The 18,114-nt window shown below is 36.4% G+C and overlaps 1 pseudogene across 1 annotated transcript in view; it reads left to right on the top strand.

The window, feature by feature from the left end:
• LOC306888698 (arylsulfatase A-like) overlaps positions 1–17,513 on the top strand; it is a 74,534-nt pseudogene extending 57,021 nt beyond the window's left edge. Inside the window, exons 3-8 of the transcript in view lie at positions 7,133–7,321; positions 13,153–13,359; positions 13,519–13,737; positions 14,946–15,096; positions 15,169–15,293; positions 15,387–17,513. The product of the transcript in view is annotated as an arylsulfatase A-like (transcript). The remainder of the gene's footprint in view (positions 1–7,132; positions 7,322–13,152; positions 13,360–13,518; positions 13,738–14,945; positions 15,097–15,168; positions 15,294–15,386) is intronic.
• The last annotated feature ends 601 nt before the right edge of the window (positions 17,514–18,114 follow it).

Below are 18,114 nucleotides of genomic sequence, written 5' to 3'. Positions count from 1 at the left end.
TGCCGGTTTTATTATTCACCAGGCAAAAACTTGAAGTTAGATCACTTTTAGAAGTAATAGTTTATATTATAACAAATTCTTAACCTGAAATATGCAATAAAAATAAGCAATAAAAGTGATGGCAAACATACCAAAATGGACAACATCTGTTAAATTGATCTTTCTCTCTCCTTTCGCTTATCTGTTAAAATACAATACAATACAATACAATGTAATAAAATATTTATTATAAAATATTTACTTTATTAGATATAAAAAATAAAATATTAATAAATATTTTTATTTTTATATTATTATTATAAATGCCATAACTTTAATCATCATTCTTCAAGCTCATTGCCTTTAAAGAAATAATGACTATAAAATGGGAATGAGGGTGTCCAGAGAAATTATTTGATGCTAGAGTTGCATTTTTCTTTAAATGAGCTCCCTCTTCCAACATCATAAAGAATGTAATTTGTGCATAATAAACATATATCACGGTCTTAGTTTAGGTTACACAACAGATTTGTTTCAGGATTTACGTCTTCGAGTGCTTCTGCTTCAGCTCCACTAATAGACATACAATTACAGAATGTGCCATCTATAACTGCGCTCAGCTCTAAGAGGATAAACAACATATCTAAGACAGACACAGAACTAGAAGAAAAAAGAAGCTCAGAGAACTGAAACAAAGCATTAAAACTCAAGTAGAGATCCCTTAAGTCTCTAATGAGCATCCAGAGTCAGTCTCAGACAGCACAGCCCGCCCACAGACCGTCTGATGCACGGTACACACAATAATGCTGAGGGGGATTTAAAACAGAGCTTTATGCTGATTGGCTGGGTCTGAATACTACATATCTTCAAAATTGATTAGGTGGTTGCCTGAGTGACTAGACAAAATCAGTCGGAATCCCAGTACAATTTTAGGCTGGTTTCTGGTTCATCTCTCTCTGATTTGATGCGTTGAACACAGGACACGTTCGGAAGCAGCTAGATGGAGCACAAAAAAAGGACCATGGGTCTTGACAAACATTTTCAAAAACTATTTTAAATATTTTTAGCTATGCATTTTAATGCCGTTTTTACACATTCTATTTTAAAACAGTATTAAAATGTATTTTAAAAGCTAAAAATATTGTTGATGGATGGATGGATGGATGGATGGATGGATGGATGGATGGATGGATGGATGGATGGATGGATGGATGGATGGATGGATGGATGGATGGATGGATGGATGGATGGATGGATGGATGGATGGATGGATGGATGGATGGATGGATGGATGGATGGATGGATGGATGGATGGATGGATGGATGGATGGATGGATGGATGGATGGATGGATGGATGGATGGATGGATGGATGGATGGATGGATGGATGGATGGATATAAATGCTAACTGATCTCTGCTTCAAACGAATTTGTGTATTAGATTAAAATATCTGGATTAAGTTGTCTAAGATTACTGCGCGTTCTCGTGTTCCCCGAAAAGGGCAGATGTATCGATACTTGAAACCCCGATCAGCAATGTAGCGATTGGCTGGTGGCAAGACAGCATAATAATGTCATCATATAATTAAAAAAGATACCTGACGAAAAAGTTGCCAAATTTCAGGACCTTTATAAGGAAACAGCCAAGCAAACAATACTACATAAATGTTATAGGCTAACAGATAAATTAAATGTGCACGGTTTTTTATTTATTTTGTAATTTTTTTACATGATTCCCAATTATTTATATTCATGATTTATTTGTACAGGCTTTACATTTTTATTTCAATGTTGTAATTAGCAATTCATTAAATTTGATCTTTGAAGCAGATTTCTTATGTGACAGCATTAATTAAAGTTTCTTAGATCAAGTTATCTGCATCTCCTGCGCTCCATCAAGCCACTCCCATAATCATCACTCAAATTAATGCACGACTCAGATTAACTGTATAGCATGTGTGTAAGACTCCAATACAATTATAATGTAATTATCTAATCACTATTAAATCTTTCAATGAGTAAAACTGGCTGTGTCTATGGTATTATAGACTATACAACATTGTTATATTATTTTCAAATTATTTTTTTTATTATTATTATTTTAAATTATTGTCCCTGGACCAGTAGTGTATTCTTGTAATAAAGTAGCGGTGGCTGGGACATATTTTAAGTATCAATTCTGCTTAAAAAGGTGTGATCTAATCCTGTTTACATGAAATAAGCCTGCTCCCGAGCAGGTTTAAGCTTACGGACCTGTTGCTATGACAGCAAGTCCAAGATGAGCTTTGTAGAACCAAATCAAGTGAAATCGGCAACAATCAAATCCAGCTAACTGAGTTAGCAATGATGTATGGTTTGTTAGGATAGGACAATATTAGGCTGAGATATTTGAAAATCTGGAATCTGAGGGTGCAAAGAAAATCAAAATATTGAGAAAAATCGCCTTTAAAGTTGTTCTTTAAAATTAAGTCTTTAGCATAGCATATTACTAACCAAAAATTAAGTTTTAATATATGTACGGTAGGAAAATTACTAAATATCTCCATGGAACATGATCTTTATTTAATATCTTAATGATTTTTGGCATAAAAGAAAAATCTATAATTTTGACCCATGTAATGTATTGTTGGCTATTGCTACAAATATACCCCAGCGACTTATGACTGGTTTTGTGGTCCAGGGTCTCACACACACATACATATTATATATATATATATTGTTTTTTGTTTAGTTTTTTTCCAGATGGAAAACACATTTTCCACAATTGTCTTTATTAGATATAATCGGACGATGTCTACAGTGAACCATCGCGATGGACAATGACATTGGGAGGGGGTGGGGCCTAAATCCGTATTCAGAAAGGCACGAAAAACGAATAACGCATTTTAAGGAGCCACTAAATGGACATGGTTAGCCGCTTGCTAGCGGTTGCCTGTTGGCTCAACATCGTGATGCCTGTCAGTAATCGGCGATGGACGATCATCTAACGGCCCAACCCTACAGTCTATTATTGTGGTATCATCAATTTCAAGTTTACCTGCTCCTAAATGTCATAATAAAAATTAATAAATGAAGCCAAACTGTGGCAAGTCGTTTTACATGCAAGTTAGATTCTTTAGTGGGCACTTCTTGGCTACACTGAAGCTGCAAAGTGCACCAGACGTTATGCTGATAGTCAAAGCTTGGCTCTGCGAGACTAATGAGCGTCTGTCTGCAGGATGCTCTCAAAAGCATGTTTAAATCACGCACATTCAATGCAAATGGCGGCTGAAGTGCCAGACACGGACTCATTACAGAAAATTACCATCAGCTGATCTTTGATCTTTACAAAACCTTAACTTCCTGCTTTGGTGAAATGTGAAGATTTTCTTTGCAATGGCGTATTTTACTACCTACAGCAAATCTAAAAGGTCAGGTTTGCTCTACTCACACTTACTTAACGAACTCGTTAACACAGAATCTGAGATCAAACAATGACCTGGAAGGAAAGAAGTCAAGTGGCCGAAGTTTGGCTAAGTGAGATGAGATAGCATCCTTTCCCTCAGGTGTCCAAGCTGACTCTACACCGCGGCTAGGATTTAACGCCCCAAGAATCAATGCGGTGTGCCAAATGTATCAGTGGCAATGCGGGCGTGATATAAGGGCCTGCTCTTCCTCCTCCTCCGCCAGCAGGAATGCAGCCAGACTCAGTTAAAGTCATCTAACATGTCCGCCGGTCACTAAGGCAAAGATAATTGTCTTTTCGAGACATGATAAATAAACAACAAACAAACAAACAAAAAAAACTGCCTAGGATGGAAGCAAAAAGGTGTGCAAAGGAGAGAGAGAAAGAGAATATTTCAACAAAGGGCAAAAGGGAGACAATTTTGAGCATCTCACAGTTTCTCATTCGCGATCTCATTCTCTCTCCACCTGCCTTCATTACTCTAATACCACACACACTCATGCCAAACTGAATGTAGGTCATCTCCGGACGGCCATGTGCAAGTGAACGTTAAATCAAAACAATTTATCAATGTGCAGATCCTTGTGCGCTACAACAGAAATGAGCATGAGTGGAGGGTCACATAATACACCCCTCACATTTAATGCATAAACACAAATCACACCACACACACAAGCATATAGAAGTAGATTTCTATATTTACCAAAAATGTGATAAGTGCTTGCCTGTGCAGGACTATTCTTGTTTATTTCACTTAATTATTTTACTTATTTCAAATAAATTGTGTTCTTCTTAGCTTTCTATTGATTAAAGAATGAGACTGTGATAAGTAATGTTTCTTGAGCAACACATCAGCATAGAATGATTTCTGAAGAATCATGTGATACATAAGACTGAAGTAATGATGCTGAAAATTCAGCTTTGCATCATATGAATAAAAACATTTTTTAAATTGTAATAATACTTAATTTTGCACAGCTTTTACTGTATTCATGATCAAATAAAGTCAGCCTTGGTGAGCATTATAGACTTATTTTAAAAAATATCTAAAAAAAAAAGATTATATATATATTTCTGACCCTAAACTTTTGAATGGTAGTGTATAAACTAAATACAAATTTCTACAAGAAGCATTTTAAACATGCATCTATCTATAGCTTCAACTTAAGATTTTGACAAACTTCTCATTTAAAAATGATAGGCATAGGAATTGATTTCAAACACACATTAAAGTCAAAATCAAATTGCAATTCTGCGTTCTGTTTGCTACTTCAAATATAATTTAGTACTTCCAATGGTGCACAATCCTGTTGCTAAGGTCATCACAGTGTTAGCACATTGCTATGTGGTTTCTAGATGGTAATGACATTCTGGTCACTAGATATATCTCAGGTTCTTCCTTCAATGCAAATCCAAGGAATTTTCCACAAACCAAAGAAATCTGAATACTGAATAGCAACAGTACACCTCTCCTCAACGAGATTGATGATCATGGGAGATTTATTATTGGATTAAATTTTGATTGAACCATTTAGTGCAGTGGTTCTCAACCTTTTCCACATGAAAGCCCTCCACTGTCCAACACAATATTCAAAGGTCCTCTGCCCAAAAATTATTGATATGAAATAAATGAATGATGATTCATTTTGTGATCCCAGAAGTTAAGCACTGAATGTTCTTCAGTAGTTATTCAGAGAAATACGAAAGATTTTACATCAGTTTTTTTATTCAATTCATATATCAATACTAATTTCCTGCAGCCCCCTTGGAAATTTACTGAGGACCCTTAGTGGGCCCCGGCCCCATGGATGAGAACCATTGATCTAGTGTTCTGAAAAGAGTGAGGGTTCATGCATAATAAATCTTACTATGCATGAAATGCTTTGAACAGAGGCCATTATGTTAATTAATTCCACAAGTCTACACATTTTTGGCATTTCCTAATTCAAGTGTATTGATTTTGTAATATTTCTTACTCCTGCACTGAAATCTTCTTCAGGTAAGGGCGTCTAACCACCCATCTCTCACTTCTGTGTGCGTGAACTGTGAAGGCAGTGCAATTCAAATGCAGAGCGTGTTAGATTTCCCCCTCTCCCTGAAAATCGGCACTGACGTTCACCTCCTCCAGCTAGTGGGGCAATCTATTTTATCCCCCATTCATTTAATTGACTGATTGTCACGTTGCATCACAAGCAAAGCAAGCACAGGGTGATGTAAAGGACAGCGGTTGGACACTGCTCCCCTGCTCTCACTGACTCTAATGAGATATTAATGATCGAAGCCATCAATCACTGCAGCTCCAGTGTGCTGCAAGACTACAGTGAGCTCCAGCGCTTATGAAATAGGGACCCACAGTGGTAGAGGACAGAACTGCAAACAGATTGCCATTTCGAGTGGGACTGGACTTTTGCTGTGCAGCATTTAGCTCTCAAAATAGTTTATGAATCCTATGTGAATCTACACAGCAGCAATGAAATGCTTTTAAAACATCCACAGAAGACTGCAGTTAGCCTAACACCATGTTGAAGATGAAGTTTATTATTATGACAGATTAAATCACCTGCCATTGGTTGGTCAATATATAACATTTATAACCCAAATTCAAATATAAATTATTGGCATCAAAAACACTCCCTGCTGAAAAAAATACAATTAAATTATAACAGAAACAATCACAGAAATATGAATGGTTTCCACTACTGATACCATTGCAAACCATCAACTATTAACCATTAAAACCATTCAAAATGCTTCCATGTAGTGTGTTTTGGGACATATTCCATTTGGATGTAATGGTTTTAGCCACTAATAAAAGGTGACAAATTACCAATAGAGACCCACAGGGACCAATACAGTTTCCATTAAAACCAATACAATTCCTGTTATAACCAGTAAAACCATTACAAATTCTGATGGTTTCTATTGTTGTTGTTTTTTCTAAGCAGACTGAGACCATAACTCCATAGCACTTAAATACATTTATGCCTTTGACACGGTCAACAAAGGTGACTTAGGGCCTACCAAATAATAAGACAATCTAAAATCATTATTAAAATCTTAATTTTCAATACAATTGCTGATATGATATTGATAATGTAGCCTAATCATAATGACAAAAAAGAATGCAAATGCATTTTACTATTGGGTTTCAAACTTTTGGACATCACTGTATTTTCTAAAACAATGCAATTTATTTAAAACAGTGAAACAATATACACAACTACACCTTTTTAAATAAAGGTTGATTTTTTTTTTTACGGTAACATTTATATTTGCATAAAATTGCCCAATTTTATTAGTTATTATTAGCTGTTTTTAATGATGATATTTATTTCCTCATTAAACGGTGAGTCTCAGCTCACACAAATATGGAAATAGACTAATATTAATATTTACTCACCATCATGTTTTTTCCAGTGGAACACACTTTTGAAGAATGTTGTAACTTTAAAAAGTAAATGTGATATATTCCGTCAAATTGTGAAAACACACGCAAATCATAACCCACGCGAAACAACTATTCAGAGCAAACTTCATGATGCACGCCGTTTCTGGATTAATAAACTACATATCCCATCAGCCCCCTGACCATAAACTACATATCCCATCAGCCCCCTGACCATAAACTACATATCCCATCAGCCCCCTGACCGCGTGCCGGTGATCACATGATCCACATGTAAGACGCCAGCGAGATGTAAATAACAGAAGGAAAGCTGCGAAGAAAGGAGTGCATCTGAAGCTCATAGCAAACCGAGCACCCGATGATTTGGGTTACGGTGATCTGGGCTGTTTTGGACACCCGAGCTCTCTCACCCCGAATCTAGACAGACTAGCAGCGCACGGGCTCCGGTTTACCGACTTCTACGTCACGAGTCCCGTGTGCAACCCTTCCAGGTAAAACCAAATCCACCTGCTATCAGTATACTTTCATTATCATTTGTGTACCTGCTTTTGAGGATCTTTAAATCACCTTCCAGCCTCCGGGTTTTTAATGTAAGTTAATTAAATTAGAAATTGGAAATATTATTTATAAATGATTATTATTGCTATTTTTTATAGTTTATATCTAGACATTTTAGGCTGGTCTGAAGTTTTTGTCTGGCTATCAAAAAATGTCCCTTGATTTATTGTCTTGTTGAAAGTTCTTGTAATTTAATTTATTGACTGATTAGATTTCTAGATGTTTTATATATCATAAACAGTGCTACTAGTAGGCTTACTATTTCTGTAGTAATTATAAAATTATTGTTGTTATTATTAATTATTTTAAAAACATTAATATTAGGCTTACTAGTTATGCTATTATTATTATTATTATTATTTATTTATTTTTTAATTGGGGGGGGGCTTGGCTATCATAAAAACACTGTCCCTTAAATTAATTGTCAAGCTGATTAGATGCCTTATATTATCACCGAAATAATATATATTTGATAATATAGTGCCTGACACAGAAGATGGTGCCAGAATGCAAGGTAATATTCACTGACTTTGGTTCGAAAATAATGTAACGTAATAAAAAACGTAATATTAATATGTAATTTAAAGAAATAGTTTAATTTAGCTCAAAGGGAATAATTTATGATTTTATAGAGATTTGAACAGAATCAGTGTTACGGCGATTCACTGAACGAGCCGTATAACAAACTCTGCACTGGATATTAAAATCCAAAATATAGTGAAAACACTATTTAATAGCACCGTAACAAAATCGGCAGATTAAGACATTAACTTGTGAGCACAAAACACAAGGTACTTCTCTTTCAATATAAATCAGATTTTATTTATATAAACCTTAAACGTAAACTAATCTAACACATGAACACAAGCATTCACACAGTCACACATTCACAGAAAGAGAGAAAGTGAGGAAAGGATGAGTTTAAGAGAATGAAAATGTGAAATCCCAAGTTTACAGCAATATGTTCAATTGCATAGACCTGAACAACCATCAATCACTTATTTAACCCTCGCTTTGAGTTTCTCAATGAGGCTAAGATTTATATTAAAGTCACCAATTCAGTTAAAACCTGGAGTTGTTACTTGTTTGCTTTGCCTGTGTTAAGGGGTTTCCTTTGTGTCGTCATCCTTGCAGACGGGGGTTCCCTGAAGTGTCTGATTGGTTGAGAGTTCAGTAGTCGTTGAAGTGATGTCTTGGGAAGCCGATGGAGTTGTGGCTGGTAGAAGTTTTGAGGCGGTCACAGACTCCAGTTGAACTCGGAGACGAGGTGTGGTGGCAAAACTTAACTAAGTACATGAAACTCACAACGGAAAAGAAAAGGATGTAAAGAGACTAGGTGGGTTTTCTTCTCATTTTTAAGAAGAAGAGAGGGTTTGATGGTGTCCTGAGTTTTTAAACTCGGCTTCTGGACACATCCCCCTCTGGTGTTTTAGATAGGCTATTATCTTAACTAGGGGTGTTCCTTCCATCATAAATCAGCATGTTATCAGTCACATGGTCCAAATTTTACAGGCTCTTGCAAAGTATACTTTTGGACATGATTTCTATAACAAGACCAGTGTTGGGTAAGTTACTTTCAAAAAGTAATTAATTACAGTTACTAATTACTTCATCAATATTGTATTTAAATTACTTTACTAATTACTCTATCTGAAAAGTAACTTAGTTACTCAATAAGTAACTTAATTATTCAAATCGCTAATTAGGCTACATCTTAAAATCCCTATAAACCTTAATAGAAATTAAACTCTATATTCTTTCAATTCGAGTCAAACATATAATATTTTAGCCTTTTAGCTTTAAAAGAACTGTAATACTTAAACATTTTTATGAAAAAAATGTAACCACCTTTGGTTAACAAATAGAAATACTCTGCAAAATATCTGAATAACAAAAAGGCTTAAAAGTTAAACAATACATTTCAGTTTGGCAAGATGTTCAGGAAAAACCCAACTAGTAAAATCTGTACAGGTTTATGTCAAAATAACACGTTAACTGAAAGAATAAATTACAGAAATGATCTTCTCTGCTGAATAATGTCAGATCGCGCTGTTCTTATGAGGTAAATTTCTCATAGCAGGTCTTCTTTCAAAAATGATGAATATTAGATTTTTTTTTTTTTCTTAATATTTTACTTTTTTTTTTGTATCTAGGTGAGGGCATATGCGCGCAGGTGACTGCATATAATGAGCTCAGACACGGGAAAGACTGTACCTTGCTTTAGTTTCATACGGATTGCATAATCAGAAACATTAGTTTTTAATTTGAATTCGTTCAAGTGTCAAGTAGACACTTCAAGATTTTTAGATTCTATTGATTTTAGCCTTATATGTATCTGAGTCAGAGCCGGCGCCAGGGCACCTCCATCTGTGATTGCGTGCAGTTTCTGACGCTCGCTAAAGCGTGCAATCGCTTTCTTATGTGCGCTGTTTTACCGGTTTCACTTTCGCTTTCGAAACGATCACGTTCAGCAAGAAGGGGAGAGGATGGAAAGTGGGGGGCACCGTAACTCTGCCCGCGAATGCCCCCTCTTGGTGCCGGCCCTGATTTGAGTATTTAAGGTTTCTCTGTGAATCAGGAAAATCTGAAAGTGAACGCACCCGCACGCGGAGGGTTAAAGCCGCCGCATTCAATATCTTTAGACGGTAAATTTAGATTTCAAATTCAATATTGCTTTTAGAACTGTTGAAATTATTTACTGTATGTAACGCAAGTACTTTATAAGTAACTGTAATTAAATTACCTAAAAATGAACAGTAATCCCTTACTTTACTTTTTCAGTGGATAAGTAATTTAATTACAGAAACGCGTTACTTAGTAACGCGTTACACCCAACACTGAACAAGACTATGATGCATTTGCCAAATAATTGATTGGAAGAAACATTTAAAGCATGATTTTTCACACTCATACATGCCAAACACGCATCTGAATCCTTCAGCTATTCAATAGTGATTAAAAAAATCCATACATAATATTTGATTAAAACATGATAATCTAATGTGTGGGTTAAAAACATAATATAGGTTGTTTCTATGCAGAGAAATAACTAATAGGTCATTTTAAGATGATTTTTAGTGCATATGAACAGATTGTCTCTAGTGTGTAGTTCTATGGAGAATAAGAGGCATGTTCTGTGACGACCAGAGAGACGTTAAAAGGTCTCCTAAGGAATTCAAGTCTTTGTCTTGTAGGGATGGGCGATATCTTATCGTTTGCGATATACCGTTGAAAATTCTCCTCACGATAAAAATTTGACTCCTCAAGATAATAACGATAAGTCTAGTTGATGACGTAGTTTTGTGCGCGCCCGATTCACTGTTCACGTGCGGAGTGAAAACAAGCATGGCAGAAGGCGGACGTGAGGCTGACAGTGCGTTCACACCGGACGCGACTTGCGCGAATAAATCGCGCTATTCGCGCGTAGTTGGACGCGTGAACATTTTGGGTTTACTCGCTTCATTCGCGCGTGAAATTCAGTGCACAACATGGGCGGGGCTTCTGCCAGGCGCACATGTATGACTGACACAGAGAGCGTATAGAATTTCGCTCTAAACGCTCAATTCGCGCTGCGTCATTTGCGCGAATTGCGCGGCAGGATGTCTATTCGCGTTTTTGCATTGACTTAACATGTAAATCACTCGCGCTTAACGCTTCATTCGCGTCTGGTGTGAACGCACCATGAGGAGGAGCTTGTTGTTACGCGAGGAGCTACCTCCACAATTTGGAACTGGTTTGGTTACAGAAAATCAGATGTGGAGCAAACTACCGTAATATGCAAAGTGTACAGAAAAATGGTGGTTACAAAGAGTGGAAACACGTCCAATTTGAATTTGACAAAAGATGCCATACTTTTAATAGTTAGAAAAATGCCATTACAAAGGTAAAAACTAAATTCCCTGTAAATCACTTTGAGTCAAATATCACCTCGTAATGGGAAGGTTCATTTTTGATCAGAATTGTTGATTATTGATTTGAAGGTGCTGCTAAATTTTTGACCGTGCTCCTAAATATTTTAAATTAGAAGCACAAGCGCTCCTAAAAAGAAAAGTAAGCGTAGAGCCCTGAGAAATATTTCTCATGTATGTGACGAGCCCCAATTTTAAGTTTTCTTTTTTTAATTATTATTATTTTAAGTTGTTTCATTATCATGAAAAAATGCAAGTGATCCGCGCGAGCACCTCACTGTCATGCATGCGCATTCTTTTCCGCACAAACACTTGCATATGAATAATAATCTAGACTCTAGAGCATAGCTTCATAAACTTGTTTTAATAAATCGCTTATGCATTAAATAAAGATACAAAACAGGTTGTTAAATATGCTGAATATATTGTTCAAATATTTATAAAATGTGAAACTGTAGCTAATCTTATTCGCAGTAGCGTTTTGCATCTGCATAACATAGTGAATTATTTTTAACAGGCAATGATACAAAATAAAACCAAACAAGATTTGTAATGAAGAAAAAAAAAATGTAGACAAATAAGAATGATGTAGCCCACATCTCTTGAGCGTCTCACACAGCATGCGCGTGAACACGCAAAATCTTGCTCTCTGCATGAATGCAACGCAGATGGCGACATAAGTTTGTTTGAAACACATGCAAAGTTTAGATAAGATAATATTAACAATGAACATTATATGACATTTAAAATAGTTTTGGCGATTTTTCCTTCAGTCCGCCTGTGCATTTCTGACCCAAACAGCAAAGCAGTCTAAATCTTCGCGATGTTCTCGTTAAATATGACATTTCTGAGATATTACAATGAATTAATTTCTAAAATGTTATGATATTGAAAGCCTGAAACAGATCACAGCAGTATAGCCATACACAGGCTTTCAGTCATCAGCAACGTGGTAAACGTGTGCCAGTAGTAAGCCTATGCATATGATTTAATATGAAGCGTCCGTAACGCATTATTATGGTTGATAAGAGCAATTAATGGAGATGAGCTGTTGATCATAATTAGCATGGCCACAAGTTGGCTGTGTACAGAAAGTTTCAAGTTAATTGCATTAATAATACTATATGAAATAAACTTAATCTTTAAAACTTAATCTATATATATATATATATATATATATATATATATATATATTATCGTCATTTGTATCGTTATCGCAATAAATACCTGAAATTATCGTGATAAATTTTTTAGGCCATATCGCCCATCCCTATTGTCTTGTATGGGGGAAGACCCTCCCAAGAGAGTCTGTAGCTCGTGATTTTCTATTACAGGTTTACATGTGACCATCAGTCTTGATTACTTGCCCCAAATTTGACAGTCTCCTTCCTGAATTGGAATTATCAATAAGTGTTCTTTTGTCTCAAGGTTGTCAGCTGTTCTGTGAAAGAGGCTTGCTGGTTAGTTTGCTTGCTTCAGACTAGTTGGAGCTAGGAATATGATTTACAACGTCCTGTTTCCTTGGGCCTCTCTGTGGGATTCCAGCTCCTCATGTTTCAATGTTCTGATGCATCTTAAATTTGTCTGATTCAGTCTCTGATATCCTACAATATTATAAATATACTACTAATCGGCCTTCTGTTTCTTCAGTATTTAAAACGTATGTTCAGTAGACCTAATTTTTATAAAATTGTACATACACTCCAGACCGCATGATAAATGCAATGTGCTCAACGTAACCTTCTATTTATCTTACAATGAATAAACCAATATCAACCTGGTTAGTCACCCTCTGCTAATGATTTATTGTGCTAATGTGCAAAATTTCCTTTTACATACTGTTTTTTTTGGTCCAGGGCAGCCTTGCTGACGGGCCGCTATCAGGATCTATCCGGGTATGCTGTATCCGGCCTCAAAAGGGGGTCTCCCGCTCAACGAGACCACTGTAGCCGAGGTGCTGAAGTCTAAGGGTTACACTACAGCCATAGTGGGCAAATGGCACTTACCTGCCCACCCGACAGGGCTTTGACAATTATCTTGGTATCCCGTACTCACACGACCAGGTCATTATATTTTCTTGAATTATTCTGAGTTTTATCTGGAAAGCACCAAAGAAATTGCAATATATATATATTTTAATGCAGGCGTGTCATCTGATTTCTAAATATTAGTCTTAATTTTGTTGCTGTCTTTCATCATTGCATTATATCTCTCTATCAAAGGGTCCCTGTCAGAATCTCACGTGTTTCCCTCCGGATGTGAAGTGCTATGGCTTCTGTGATCAGAATGTCGTAACTGTACCTCTCATGTTTAATGAGAACATCAAGCAGCAGCCTGCAGACTTCCTGCAGCTGGAGAAGGCCTAAAGCGAATTTGCCTCTCAGTTCATCAATGATGCTGTCCGAAATAACCGCCCGTTCTTCCTGTACTATCCTCCACATGTGAGTCAAAACTACAGTCTTAATCAAATAAACTAACCAAGACTCACAGCACTTACATATTATTGCTCTTTTAGTTTTGATTGCTTCTATCGCTTTGGATAAAAGCATCTGCTAAATTACTAAATTGTAATTGTTTGCATGTCTCTAAAAGAGTTTGAAAAGGAGTATTAGATTATTTCATATTACAGAATTTCTACAGTATAATGTTTCTTGTAATGCTTGTTATTGAGAAAATAAGTATGTAAATTATTTATTATAAATTTAATTCCAACTTTGGATAAAAATGCTATAAATAATGAGTTGAGAGTGTTAAAGAAAATGGTGCTATGAAATTAAATTATCGTTTAATAATTATTTTTTGAAGGCAGTTAAGGCATCCCATGAAGCATTGCGGATGTTGCTGTCAAAATAAAAGTTTTTGTTTACATAATATATGTGTGTACTGTGTATATTTGTGTATATATAAATACATACACATGCATGTATATATTTAAGAAAAATGTTACGTTTATAAATTAAATGTATATATTAAATAAATTATATAAATATATATACATGTAAATATTTTTAAAATGTATGCTATGTGTGTGTATTTATATATACATAATAAATATACACAGTACACACACATATATAATGTAAAGAAACAGTTTTATTTTAACTAGATTATCTTAGATAGATAGAAAAATATAAATTCTTTGGAAGTTTAGGGAGGATTACTTGATATTGTCATTTGCAATGCTTCATGGGAGTGTCTGATTACCTCTTTTGGCACAATTCCCATTTCCTTGGTAACACAGCCTTTTTTTTGATTGGACGAACCAAAGAGGATTGTGGGTAGTGTAGTTCTTCATTGAGAATGAACATGACTTGAACAAAACTAAATTATAAATTAAATAATAATGAACTAAACAATTCAAATTAATAAATAAGTTAAATAATAAAGATTAATTTAAATGTAGGGTTTTTTTTCAATTTAAATAAAATTAAAATCAGAAGTGATAATCAATCACACTGATTTTCTGAAGGTTTCTATAGTGTTTAGCATCATTTAACAATCTCAAAGCTCATATTAGGTCTTTCTTGAAAGATTTACACAATATAGTCAAAATAAGTGGTATTTTTGCTTCCAGAATGTGTTATGATCTCTTAGGAACACACTCAAAGTATGTACCTAATGGCTTTCTGCCTGGTCTCTGTCTCTCCAGCACACACACTACCCTCAGTATGCAGGCGCAGACTATGCAGGGAAGTCTCCTCGTGGGCCGTTTGGTGATGCTCTGAGTTTGATGGAGGAGACGGGTGTGAGGAGACGGGTGTGATCAACAACACTCTCGTCTTCTTCACTGGTGACAACGGGTAGGTGTTTCTCCTTAGGCCGTGCTTTGTGCGTTTCTATTTCTCTTAACATCTATGTGTGTATATCTATAGGCCAGAGCTCATGCGGAAGTCTCGTGGAGGAAACGCAGGACTGATGAAATGTGGCAAAGGCACGACTTATGATGGAGGAATGAGAGAGCCGGCCATCGCATATTGGCCTGGATCCATCCAACCAGGTAAACAGCCCAGTGTCTGAATCCAGCTACAAGAAATATACAATGATTTATGAAATTGCAGACATGTAATTAATGTTTTCCCATCATTCAAAGGTGTGACCCGTGCTCTGGCCATTCTGCCCACCTTTGCCAAACTGGCTGGAGCTGCATTACCTGACGTTCAACTAGACGGGGTCAAGATGACAAACATCCTGTTGAATCATGGAGCAGTACGAGAAAATAATGATCAAAAGTTAAATATATTTCCATGCATACATTAGTGTTTGGGCTTGGTAAGATTTGTAAAACATGTTTTTGAAAAGTCTTTTCTGTTCACCAAGGCTACATTTATTTATCAGAAAAACAGTAACATTGAAAAAAAATATTCTTTTTATGTACTTTAAATTGTAATGTATTCCTGTGATGCAAAGCTGAATTTTCAGCATCATTACTACAGTCTTGAGTGTCACATGATCCTTCAGAAATCATTCTAATATGCTCTATTTTGTGCTTTTTGTGCTACTTCTATATCTTTGTGGTACTTAGACTTTAGTGTCTGTTTCGATCAGTTTAATGCATCTGTGCACAATATAAGTATAAATTTCTTAAAAAAATAATACTCGCCTGACCTGAACCCCATAGAGAATCTATGGGGTATTGTCAAGAGGAAGACGAGACACCAGACCCAACAATGCAGATGACCTGAAGGCCGCTATCAAAGCAACCTGGGCTTCTATACCACCTCAGCAGTGCCACAAACTGATCAACTCCACGTCACGCCGAATTGAGGCAGTAATTAAAGCAAAAGGAGCCCTTACCAAGTATTGAGTACATATACAGTAAATGAACATACTTTTGCAGAAGGCCAACAATTCACTAAAAATGTTTTTTATTGGTCTTATGAAGTATTCTAATTTGTTGAGATTGGTGAATTGGTGGGTTTTTGTTAAATGTGAGCCTGCGTCCTCAGCCCACTCCTGTACTCCCTGTACACAAACGACTGTACAGCAACACACAGCTCCAACGTCATCGTCAAATTTGCTGACGACACAACGGTGATAGGCCTGATCACTGACAACGATGAGACGGCCTACAGAGAGGAGGTGAGAACCCTGACTAAATGGTGTCAAGAGAACCACCTCTCACTCAACATCGACAAGACCAAGGAGCTGGTGGTGGATTTCAGGAGACAGAGCAGAGAACACACACCCATCACCATCGACATGACACCTGTGGAGCGAGTAAACAGCTTCAAATTCCTCGGTGTTCACATCACTGAGGATCTCACATGGTCCGCTCACACAGATGCAGTGCTGAAGAAGACACACCAACGCCTCTTCTTCCTGAGACGGCTGAGGAAGTTTGGAATGAGCCCCAGCATCCTCAGATCATTCTACACCTGCACTGTGGAGAGCATCCTGACAGGCTGCATCACCGCCTGGTTTGGAAACAGCACTGCTGGCAACCGCAAAGCTCTGCAAAGGGTCGTGCGAACTGCCCGTCACATTGTTGGAGGTGAGCTTCCCTCCCTCCAGGACATCTACACCAGGCGGTGTATAAAGAAAGCCCGGAGGATCATCAATGACTCCAGCCACCCGTCCCACAGACTGCTCTCTCTGCTGCCCTCAGGAAGACGTCTCCGCAGCATCCGATCCCGCACTAGCCGACTGAGGGATAGCTTTTTTCCTCAGGCTATCAGGCTAATGAACAGTAAAAACTAATACACCCTACAGCACACTCCCACTTTACAATATACCACGCACTGCACTTTAATTCCAATACAGTTCAAACTGGACTACCAGTACACTACTGCACAAATACAACAATCTTTTTGCCAGCACTGGATACCATCCAATGCACATCCATGACATTTGCACATCCGGTTTATATATAATCTGCTGCATCTTCGCATATTACTGTGTGTATATAACGTAGAATGTGTACTACATACTGTGTATAATGTGTATCGGTAACTGTATGTCTGTCTAATAGTACACTATGTGTACTGAGTATATGTATGTGTATATTACACATTGTCATCTGTATAAGTCTGTACGTATGTATGGTAATGTCTATATGTAAATTGTTTATATGTAAATTGTCTATATGTAAATTGTTTCTGCAGTGTCTGGAGCACGCTCTCAAGAATTTCACTCACGAAGGCACACGTGCTGTGGTGATGTGACAATAAAAGTGATTTGATTTGATTTGAAATCATCACAATTAAAAGAACCAAAGACTTAAACTACTTCAGTCTGTGTGCATTGAATTTATTTAATACACGAGTTTCACAATTCGAGTTGAATTACTGAAATAAATGAACTTTTCCACGACATTCTAATTTATTGAGATGCACCTGTATGAATGTTTGTCGTACTTTGAGTTTCATTCACTATCAGTCTACTTTGAACACTGAATCGTAATTACAGAGTGATTTTTAAAAATAAAAAATTTTCTCAGAAAATTGTTCCAATTGCAAATGTTTTGGTATTCAACAATGCAACACCACAAAAACAGAAGAAAAGTCAAACTTGATAAAATTTCACACAGAACTCAAAAATGGACTGGACAAAATGATTGGCACCTTGTCAAAATTGTAAGAAATACAGGTCCTTTTCAAAAAATTAGCATATTGTGATAAAGTTCATTATTTTCTGTAATGTACTGATAAACATTAGACTTTCATATATTTTAGATTCATTACAACACAACTGAAGTAGTTCAAGCCTTTTATTGTTTTAATATTGATGATTTTGGCATACAGCTCATGAAAACCCAAAATTCCTATCTCAAAAAATTAGCATATCATGAAAAGGTTCTCTAAACGAGCTATTAACCTAAT

This window comes from Barbus barbus (genome assembly GCF_936440315.1).
Source record: "Barbus barbus genome assembly, chromosome: 22".
NCBI classification, from domain to species: domain Eukaryota; kingdom Metazoa; phylum Chordata; class Actinopteri; order Cypriniformes; family Cyprinidae; genus Barbus; species Barbus barbus.
This window is presented reverse-complemented; position numbering and strand designations above follow the sequence as displayed.